Below are 12,019 nucleotides of genomic sequence, written 5' to 3'. Positions count from 1 at the left end.
TGACAGATCCTCTATATACTTCACCACACAGGAAAGCTGACAGATCCTCTATATACTACACCACACAGGAGAGCTGACAGATCCTCTATCCTAGGTGCCGCTGACAGTTGTAGAGGATCAGCAGGAAGAAAGCTAGCATGTGATCAGTAGCCTATAAGAAAAGAGGAGGAGGGACTGGCAGTGAATAGATAATTAGCCATGCGAACCTACTCGCAGAATGTGCTCAGGCAGGAGCAGGGACAAGCAGGTCATGTGTGTCCAGTGCTCCTTCCCCTCCTGCTAGCTGCGAGTTGGAGGGGGAGGGGCTCTGTATGCTAATGGGCAGCTAGATATGACGTCAGGTGTCCCACCCTTATGACTCCTGTAGCTGTGTTCTGGTGTCGTGCGGCCCAGCAGCAGATTTTCTGGTTAAAGTGAAAAAAGCAAATAACAGTGAAAATTCATAGCAGCAGTGGCTGTGTCCAGTAGCAGCAGTAGTGGTCATCATCATCAGATGGGAAATAGATGGGACCGTCTTGTTGCAGAAAAACAAGCCCAGTGCTCCCACTGATCCAGGGAAACAAGCCTGGTGCTCCCACTCATACTGAACCTATGGTAAGTTGAATCACATTCTCATTATAAATGTCATAATTATATGATAAGTATGCACTAAGCTCCACCCCTCCATAACCCCACCCACATATGACCAAAGCCCCGCCCCCACCCCCACCGGGCCATTGAAAACTGGTCTTGCTTAAAGCCGGTCCCTGGTGCAAAAAAGTTTGCCGACCACTGCACTACACCACACAGGAGAGGTGAAAAATCCTCTATATACTACACCACAGATGAGAGTTGACAGAACCTCTATACACTACACCATACAGGAGAGCTGACAGATCCTCTATACACTACACCATACAGGAGAGCTGACAGATCCTCTATACACTACACCACACAGGAGAGCTGACAGATCCTCTATATACTACACCACACAGGGGAGCTGACAGATCCTCTATATACTACACCACACAGGGGAGCTGACAGATCCTCTATATACTACACCACAGAGGGGAGTTGACAGATCCTCTATATACTGCACCACACAGGAGAGCTGACATATCCTCTATATACTACACCACACAGGAGTGCTGACATATCTTCTATAAACTACACCAAACAAGAGAGGTGACAGATACTCTATATACTACACCACACAAGAGAGATGACAGATCCTCTATATACTACACCACACAAGAGAGGTGAAAGATCCTCTATATACTACACCACACAAGAGAGCTGACAGATTCTCTATATACTACACCACACAGGAGAGCTGACAGATCCTCTATACACTACACCACACAGGAGAGCTGACAGATGCTCTATATACTACAGCACACAGGAGAGCTGACAGATCCTCTATATACTACACCACACAGGAGAGCTGACAGATACTCTATACACTACACCACACAGGAGAGCTGACATATCTTCTATAAACTACACCACACAAGAGAGGTGACAGATACTCTATATACTACACCACACAAGAGAGATGACAGATCCTCTATATACTACACCACACAAGAGAGGTGAAAGATCCTCTATATACTACACCACAGAAGAGAGATGACAGATCCTCTATATACTACACCACACAAGAGAGGTGAAAGATCCTCTATATACTACACCACACAAGAGAGATGACAGATCCTCTATATACTACACCACACAAGAGAGGTGACAGATCCTCTATATACTACACCACTCAGGAGAGCTGACAGATCCTCTATATACTACACCACACAAGAGAGGTGACAGATCCTCTATATACTACACCACTCAGGAGAGCTGACAGATCCTCTATATACTACACCACACAGGAGAGCTGACAGATCCTCTATATACCACACCACACAGGAGAGGTGACAGATGCTCTATATAATACACCACACAGGGGAGGTGACAGATCCTCTATATACTATAGCACACAGGAGAGCTGACAGATACTCTGTAAAAAACACCACACAGGAGAGCTGACAGATCCTCTATATACTACAGCACACAGGAGAGCTGACAGATACTCTGTAAACTACACCACACAAGAGAGATGACAGATCCTCTATAAACTACACCACACAGGAGAGCTGACAGATCCTCTATAAACTGCACAGCACAGGAGAGCTGACAGATCCTCTATATGCTGCACCACACAGGAAAGCTGACAGATCCTCTATATACTACACCACACAGGAGAGCTGACAGATCCTCTATATACTACACCACACAGAAGAGCCGACAGATCCTTTATACAATACACCACGCAGGAGAGCTGACAGATCCTCTATTCACTACACCACACAGGAGAGGTAACAGATCCTCTATATACTACACGACACAGGAGAGCTGACAGATCATCTATATACTACACCACACAGGTGAGCTGACAGATACTTTATATACTACACCACACAGGGGAGCTGACAGATCCTCTATTCACTACACCACACAGGAGAGGTGACAGATCCTCTATATACTACACCACACAGGGGAGCTGACAGATCCTCTATATACTACACCACAGAGGGGAGTTGACAGATCCTCTATATACTGCACCACACAGGAGAGCTGACATATCCTCTATACACTACACCACACAGGAGAGCTGACAGATCCTCTATATACAACACCACACAGGAGAGCTGACAGATCCTATATATACTACACCATACAGGAGGGCTGACAGATCCTCTATATACTACACCACACAGAAGAGCTGACAGATCCTCTACATACTACACCCCACAGGAGAGCCAAAAGATCCTCTATACACTACACCACACAGGAGAGTTAACAGATTATCTATATACTACACCACACAGGAGAGCTGACAGATCCTCTATATACTACACCACACAGGAGAGCTGACAGATCCTCTATATACTACACCACACAGGAGAGCTGACAGATCCTCTATATACTACACCACACAGGAGAGCCAACAGATCCTCTATACACTACACTGCACAGGAGAGCTGACAGATCATCTATATACTACACCACACAGGAGAGCCAACAGATCCTCTATACACTACACCGCACAGGAGAGCTGACAGATCCTCTATATACAACACCACATAGTAGAGCTGACAAATTCTATATACACTACACCACACAGAAGAACTGACACATCATCTATATACTGCACAACACAGGAGAGCTGACAGATCCTCTATATACTACACCACACAGAAGAGCTGACAGATCATCTATATACTACATCACACAGGTGAGAGCTGACAGATTCTCTTTATACTGCACCACACAGGAGAGCTGACAGATCCTCTACATACTACACCACATAGGAGAGCTCACAGATCCTCTATATACTACACCCCACAGGAGAGCTGACAGATCCTCTATATACTACACCACACAGGAGAGCTGACAGATCCTCTATAAACTACACCACGCAGGAGAGCTGAGAGATCCTCTATATACTACACCATACTGGAGAGTTGACAGATCCTCTATATACTACACCACACAGGAGAGCTGACAGATCCTCTATATACTACACCACACAGGAGAGCCGACAGATCCTCTATATACTACACCACACAGGAGAGCTGACAGATCCTCTATATACTACACCACACAGGAGAACTGACAGATCCTCTATATACTACAACACACAGGAGAGCTGACCGATCCCCTGTATACTGCACCACAAAGGAGAGCTGACAGATCCTCTATAAATTACACCACACAGGAGAGCTGACAGATCCTCTATACACTACACCACACAGAAGATCTGACAGATCCTCTATAAATTACTCCTCACATGAGAGCTGACAGATCACCTATATACTGCGCCACACAGGAGAGGCGACAGATCCTCTATATACTACACCACACAGGAGAGCTGACAAATTCTATATACTACACCACACAGGAGAGCTGACAGATCATCTATATACTACATCACACAAAAGAGCTGACAGATCCTCTATATACCACACTACACAGAAGATCTGACAGATCCTCTATATACTACACCACACAGAAGAGCTGACAGATCATATATACACTACACTACATTTAACTGTATTGGCATTCATAGCGCCACAGCATCGCTACATTTAACAGCAATCACTGTCTCCCTTGAAGCCCTGCCACAGGAGGGGTTTCAAAGGAGGTCTGTAATGACAGGCACAGTGGTCATCAGCAGACCCCTGGCTGTCATGACAATCCATTGGTGACTCATGATCATGTCACAGGCATGCCGATGAGTGAGAGAATGATGCGCACGCATGTCGTCGTGTGTTTAATGCCACTGTATGAGATTGACAGTGGCATTTAACATGAAAGTTGGATGTCGTGAAGGTGTTAAAACCTGAGGGCCCCCTTCCTCACTGTGTCACCTAAGTTCTTGTGGGTCTCCTCAGAGCTGGTAAGGGGACCCACAGTAAAATAGAAGTGATTGACACAGTGGGGGAGGAGGCCCATAGGAAATTAGAGGTGAATCAGTGGGGGAGGAGGCCCGCAGGAAATTAGAAGTGAATCAGTGGAGGATGGGGCCCACAGTAAATTAGGGGTGAATCAGTTGGGGGAGGAGGTCCACAGGAAATTAGGGGTGAAGCAGTGGGGGAGGGGGGCCATAGGACATTAAAGGTGAAACAGTGAGGGGGGGCCCACAGGAGATTAGAAATTTCCTGTGGGCCTCCTCCCCTGTGTCACCTTTAGATTGCATGGGGCCCCCTCCCTCAGTGGCTGGAGAAATAGCCAGGCTGCAGGAATCATATATTAATAATAATAATAATAATAATGTTTATTTATATAGCGCCAACATATTCTGCAGCACTTTGCAATTAAGCGGGGACATGTACAAACAATAAATTCAATACAAGGTGAGACAGTTTAACAGTTACATCATGAGTGAGGTCCTTGCTCGCAAGCTTACAATCTACATCATTCTTACTTACAGTCAGACATCAGACTCCCTCTGTCCTTCTATACAATGTATGGCTGTGCTGCTTGGGCAGGACATTGACCAATCACAGCACAGCTCCTAGCTAGAGCTGTGCTGTGAGGTCACACATATAAAACTAACGCTGATGGGCTGCACTGCAGCCAATAAGCATTACACCACTGCTGTCCAGGGTTTCATGGGAGAGGAGCTGGAGACTCAGTACTGGAAACAGGTGACTGGCTGTCATCTGTTGTGTGCGTGTGTGTCTCCTCTCAGCTTCAGTCTCACACAGTCAGCTGTTCCTGTGACTGTGTTGGCTGAAGTGAGGTACGGCACACACTGCTCTCTTGGCAGCTGATGTGAAGACGCTGCCTCTGCACTTCACATCACTTGTGCAACCTGCCCGCCGGTGCTGGCTATAAAATAATGTGCTCACTGCTCGGTGCGCGCTATTGGCATGCATGGCAGGGCAGGCACTAATGAAGGAAGCAGGAGCTGGAGGCAGGTCGGGCTCACCAGAGGATACTCCGATGTCCCGGTGCCCCAGTCCGACCCTGTGAGTAAGAGTCAATATGAATGTATCTTGTTGCTTAGGCTAGCATTTACAGCTCTGTATGTGTGGCACCCCAGGGGTCTGGTTTCCACAGTAATAGCAGTATTACGTCTGTGAGCAGGTGGGAGGTCTCCTGGGCAGGAATCCTAAGCATGCCACACCTCCTGCCCAGTCCTGGGAGGGGAAGAACTTCCCCTACAAAAACTGGGGCTGAGGCAGGGTTAGAGAGAGGAGTTCCAGACAGAGACGGAGTCTGGTCTGGACACGCAGAAACAGGGACAGAGAGACATCAGGAGCTCTGTAGGAGCCAAGGAGAAGCGCCAGGGGCTGGAGCCGTGCAGAGCTCGCCCTGGGAGAAGGTACTAAAACCGGACACAGGAGTCTGAGGCTGTGGGGACTAAGATATACCCAGCAGCAGAATCAATCCGGCAGGGGATTCCAGGTCCTCTGGCCATAAAAGCCCGGAGGCTCAGTCACAACGAAGGGACCAGCACCGCCTTCCCAGAGCGGAGGCTAACAGGAGGCCCCAGGTCACCAGCCATACGGGTGAGCACCACACGGTATACCCAGGGACGTGGGCTACTTGTAACCGCTGAAAGCAGGGTAGCCAGGAAGGGTACAGACTAATGGGAAGGCCTACAACTCCACCTGGCCAGGGGAACTCCGGCTTACTCGCAGACTAACCAGGCCCCAACTACTAGCCAGTACTCCCGGGGGAATTTGCCTTGTACCATCAGTAAAGGCCCTGAACTGTACCCTCGCGTCTCCGTGCTTCCTTGTCGCACCGTTAGTGCTGGGACATCCACACCATCACTCCCAACATCACCCACATCCGCTGCCCTGAGGCCATACCTCTCCCGTTGGGGGTTATATCAACATTGCTGCACACCTATACCACCGGCCTCAGCGGTCTGCCCTGCAGCGGCGGTTTCATAACCGCATTCAACGGGTGGCGTAGTCGGACACTAATACCATCATACCAATAACTGCCACTTAGTTTGACCACCCTGGGCGCGGACCGGGTCACCGCCACACGAAGACTACTACCCCCATCGGATCCGGCTCCGGGTATCCACCGCGCGCACGCGCGCCGCACTACAGCACTGGCCCAGGGGGTGAGTCTACTTTGGCGTAGTCGGCAGGATTACGTGCCCGCAACCACCGGGTACTGCGTGCCTGGAAAAAAAAAAAAAAGAGACTTTTATACTTACCTGTGGTGAAGTTTCCCGCCGTCCGGAGTCGTTTCCCGCCATCTGGAGCCGATTCCCGCCATCCGACGCCATCTTCTGCCTTCTTCCCGCCATCCGTGGAGTTTTCCCGCCATTGGACGCCATCTTGAGGGCGCCGCGCGGGAAGAAGAGGGGCGTGGACTCCGAAAGCCCGCGAGAACTGAAGCCCCGCCTCACGTCCGGACGTTGCGTAAGGTCCTGGAAGGAGCCCAGCGGACGCCGACGTCACAGGAGCGCGACGGAAGGTCCTCAACCCTGACGATCGACTGCGGAGCCGCGGCCTACGGAAGAGGATCATCGCAAGGTAGGCCACGGTCCACTAGGGGGGAGGAGGATGTCGGATACGGAGGAGAGCTTCACCGCCACAGCCGCCGCCAGCGCCACCGCTGCTGCGGTCATGCCTTTCACCATGCCCTATATCCCGGGGGCAGCCTGGCTACCCCAGTACTCAGGGGAGTCACATACCCTAAATGACTTCAGAGAAAGGCTGGAGGGCCTCTTCCAGGTGTATCCCCTCACGGAGGCGCAAAAAGTGAGCATCCTGGTGGCCCAATTAATCGGGGCAGCCCAAAGGGAGGTAAAGTCCTGGCCACCTGGGAGGAAGAGGACTGTCAGAGACATACTAACCCGGCTGAAAGACACATTTGACACCCGCACCTCAGCCGAAATAAAACTAAGATTTTATGGGTGCAAACAACGGGCACATGAGAGTATAAGAGACTATGCTCTAAACCTACAAGAGGCCCTGAGAGCCATTAAGCAGGCAGACCCTGACAGCGTGGGAAATGAAGATAAGCTGTTGACTGAGCAATTCATTGAGGGTCTACTGTGCAATGCCCACCGAACCCAGTTGCGGGCAATGGCCTTACAGGACCCTGAACTGGACTTTGCACAGTTCAAGGACAGAGCAATCCGGGTGCTCCGAGAACCGGCACCAGGTGGCGCTGTGACCCACAGGCGCCCTGCTATCACTTATCACCAGGAGACGGCGCCCTTGTCTGCAGGGCCTGTGGGAGCTGATGCGCAGGCTTTAAACAGTGACCCGGCTACAGACCTGCACCATCAGGTCCAAGAGCTAACTAAAAGCATTGCCGCGCTAACCCGAACTGTGCAGTCTTTAAAGGTTTCTACTGCAGGGAAGATCGAGCTGGCATCCGGACCGGAGGACATCCCGTGGCGCCGACCAAGGAGGACCCCACCGGCCAGAGGAAGACCCAGCGATCGATACAACGAGGACGGACGACCTATTTGCCGCCGCTGCAATCAACCCGGACATGTGGCAAGGTACTGTCATTTAAACGGGCACAACCTGGGGTAGAGGGCCAACCCCCAGGCATAAGACCATCAGGCCCATCAAACTGGCGTGATAAATACGTAGGGGGACGTCCAATCTTGCCTGTGGTACTGGATGGCATTCCTATGAGTGCCCTACTAGACACTGGGTCACAGGTCACCACCATCCCGTACGTGCTCTTCAAGCAGTACTGGAATGATTCGGACATAACCCGCTACCCAGACGACGACCTGAGTATCATCGCCAGCAATGGTCAGCCCGTGCCGCAGGTGGGATTCAAGGAGGTGACCATTAAAATCGGTAAAGTCGAACTGGCGGCACAAGGACTGATTATAGTGGACATAGACCGTAATGAGAGTCACCCTAGAATCACCCTGGGAACCAATGTAATTGAAAATTGTCTTGCAGAGGTGATTCTCATTTTACAGCAGGTTGCCAAGAACGCCAGTTCCGGCCAGCAGCATGTGCTCCAAAAAGAGATCCGGGCACTGATGAAGCGGCAACAGGTGGAACTATCTGGTGGTGAGATAGGTAGCGTGAGAATGTGTGACCCGTTCCCTATTGCCATGCCCCCAAAAAGTGAAATGATGATTTGGTGCCGGGCAGCTATTGGTCTAAGAGGTAGAGACTACCAAGCAATGGTAGAACCCGTCTACTCAGACAGTAGGCCCACCATTTTGACAGCACGGGGGGTGGTCGATGTACGCCATGGGAGGGTGCCCGTTCGCATCATAAATATCGGTGAGAGAGAAGTACACCTGCCCCGGTATGCCACGCTAGCTAAATTGTTAACCATAAACCAGAATTCTGTACAGGCCGTGGAACCCTTGCCTCCATCTCAACCAGAGGAAGGTAACGGCTCTAAGAAACCAGTGGGGGACTGGTGTCAGCAACTACATCTGGGTACCGAATCCACTCCCTCACACCAGAAACAAGGAGTCTATCGGGTGGTTCAAGAGTACGAGAGAGTGTTTAGTAAACACCCGTTAGACTTCGGGCGAGTAAAGGGGGTAGAACACCACATCCCCACGGGAGACCATCCTCCCATAAAGGAGAGATACCGACCCGTACCCCCTGCACACTACCAGCACGCCAAGGGGATGCTTAGAGACATGAAGGAAGCTGGGGTAATCAGGGACAGCTGTAGCCCCTGGGCAGCTCCACTAGTCTTAGTGAAAAAGAAGGACAACACTATGAGAATGTGTGTAGACTACAGGAAGGTCAACCGTATCACACACAAAGATGCGTACCCGTTACCAAGGATAGAAGAGTCCTTAGCTGCATTAAAATCTGCTAACTTCTTCTCTACTTTGGATCTCACTAGCGGGTACTGGCAGGTTCCTGTAGCAGAGGCAGACCGGGAGAAGACCGCATTCACCACCCCGATGGGTCTCAGCGAATTTAACTGCATGCCGTTCGGGCTCTGCAACGCACCAGGAACCTTCCAACGGTTGACGGAATGCTGTCTGGGACACCGGAACTTCGAGACGGTCCTGTTATACCTGGACGATGTCATCGTCTATTCCAAGACCTACGAGGACTACCTGAAACACCTGGCAGAAGTGTTCGAAGCTCTGGCAAACTACGGCCTAAAGGTGAAACCCTCCAAGTGTCACCTCCTGAAACCAAAGGTGCAATACCTGGGACACGTGGTGAGTGCTGACGGAGTGGCTCCTGACCCTGATAAGATCACCGTGATTAAGGACTGGCCAAGACCCTCCAGCATAAAAGAAGTGCGGCAGTTCCTCGGGTTGGTAGGCTACTACCGAAGATTCATTCCCGGTTTCAACAAAATGGCAGCCCCTATGCAGGACCTCCTAATAGGTCAATCTCGAAAAGCCAAAAACCAGAAGCCGCCCTTCAGGTGGGAAAAGCTGGAAGAGGAGTCCTTTAGCCAGCTGAAGATGGCCCTCACGGGGGAAGAAATCCTGGCATATCCAGATTACAGCCAGCCCTTTATCCTCCACACGGACGCAAGTAACATCGGGCTAGGAGCCGTGCTGTCCCAGATCCAGCAAGGAAAACAACGGGTAATCTCTTACGCTAGCCGAAAGCTACGACCCACCGAGAGGAACCCTGAGAATTATAGCTCATTCAAGCTGGAGTTCCTGGCAGTAGTGTGGGCAGTGACCGAACGTTTCAAGCATTACCTTGCCTCCTCCAAATTCATCGTGTACACGGATAACAACCCGTTGACACACCTGGACACTGCAAGGCTCGGTGCTCTGGAACAGAGATGGATGGCTCGCCTGTCCAACTTTGAATTCACCATCAAATACCGGGCAGGATGCTCAAATGCCAACGCGGATGCCCTGTCTAGAATGCCGAACTTACCGGACGTAGGGGAAGATCCAGAAGATCTGGAAGAAGTTGAGCTCCCTGCGTTCCACCGTCATGGGATTACCCTGTATTCCCACCGTGTGAAGGACAGGCGCTCCGCGACGTTCAATCCCTTGCCCCACTACAACTGGGCGGAGACGCAAGACAGTGATCCTGCAGTCCGTCTGGTGAAGGAAATGCTGACCCAAGCCAATGCCAGTCTGGACCCAGACGCCCCAGAGGAGACTAAGCAACTGTGGATAGAGAAAAGTAGGCTGTTCCTCTACAGGGAGAAGTTGTGCCGGAGAATGGTTAACTCTCGAACACATGAGTTGACCTGGCAGGTAGTGGTCCCCAGACGAGACGCGGCTATGATTCTGGAGGCGTGCCACAATGGAGCAGGACATTTCGGGTGGAAGAAGCTGGAGTTCTTATTGCGTGAGCGGTTCTACTGGGTAGGCATGAGAGGAGCCATCGAGAGGTGGTGCAGAGACTGTGGACCGTGCCACCTAAGAAGGAAGGACCGTGCCAGCCAGAAGACTCCCTTGCAGCCCATCATCACCCGACAGCCACTGGAACTGGTAGCCCTGGACCATGTGAACTGGCTCCAAGCAGATCTGGGTATGTCTACGCCCTCACAATCGTAGATCATTACTCCCGGTTCCTGGTGGTGGTCACGGTCAAGGACTTAACGGCTCAAACAGCAGCTAGAGCCTTCCAGCAGCGCTTCTGCCGTCCACACGGGTACCCGGACCAAGTGCTGACAGACCAAGGGCCAGCCTTCGAAGCGGAAGTCTTCCAGGAGTTCTGCAACCTGTATGGCTGCACGAAGATAAGAACAACGCCCTATCACCCACAAACTAATGGACTCTGCGAGAAGATGAACCAGGTGGTGATAGACCTCCTGAAAACATTGCCCCTGGATGAACACAGTCTGTGGCCTGAGAAGCTGCCTGATCTGGTGGACCTATACAACCACATCCCTGTAGGTTCTACCAACTGTACCCTGGCTTACCTAATGAGAGCGAGGCCTGGTAAGCTGCCTATCGACCTGGATATGGGAGTCCTGACGCCCGAGGACACCTCGCCAGAGGCAGACTGGGATACAGGACGGCAGCAGCAGTATCGTAAAGTGCAGGAGAGCGTGGAGCGAAGTTTGTCTCAAGCTAGAGAAAGGCAAGAGAAGGCTTATAATCAGTATGCTCCCGCTGTTCCCCTGGTGCCTGGAGAGCAGGTCTTGAAGAGGAAAAGACGGCTCCACAAGTTGGACGACCAGTGGGAGAAGGACCCGTACACCGTACTGCCATCAAGCCATGAGAACCCAATGATTTGCGTGATCAGTAAGGATGGAGGAGAAACCACAGCCGTTGTCTCCAGAGACCACCTGAAGAAGTGTCCCGAGCAGCTGCAAAGCCCCGAAGAGGAAGATCAAGAAAACCCTCGACCCGCAGAGGAAAGGGAAGAAATGATCAGGACTGTACTCGGAGACTTCCCCCGGTCTTGGACACAAGTAAACGGTGCTGTCGTGGTACCCGTCCTCACCTTTCTCCAGCCAGCCCCGCAAGTGCCTACAGAGGAACCAGTAGAGCTGGAAGAGCAGCTGGCCCAAGAGGCAGAAGAGTCCACACCAGCAGTACAGGAGGATCAACCCTCTGCTAGTAGTGAGCCTGCCG

This window comes from Phyllobates terribilis, unplaced genomic scaffold (genome assembly GCF_046119375.1).
Source record: "Phyllobates terribilis strain yellow unplaced genomic scaffold, ASM4611937v1 Scaffold_5__5_contigs__length_657084704, whole genome shotgun sequence".
NCBI lineage: Eukaryota > Metazoa > Chordata > Amphibia > Anura > Dendrobatidae > Phyllobates > Phyllobates terribilis.
This window is presented reverse-complemented; position numbering follows the sequence as displayed.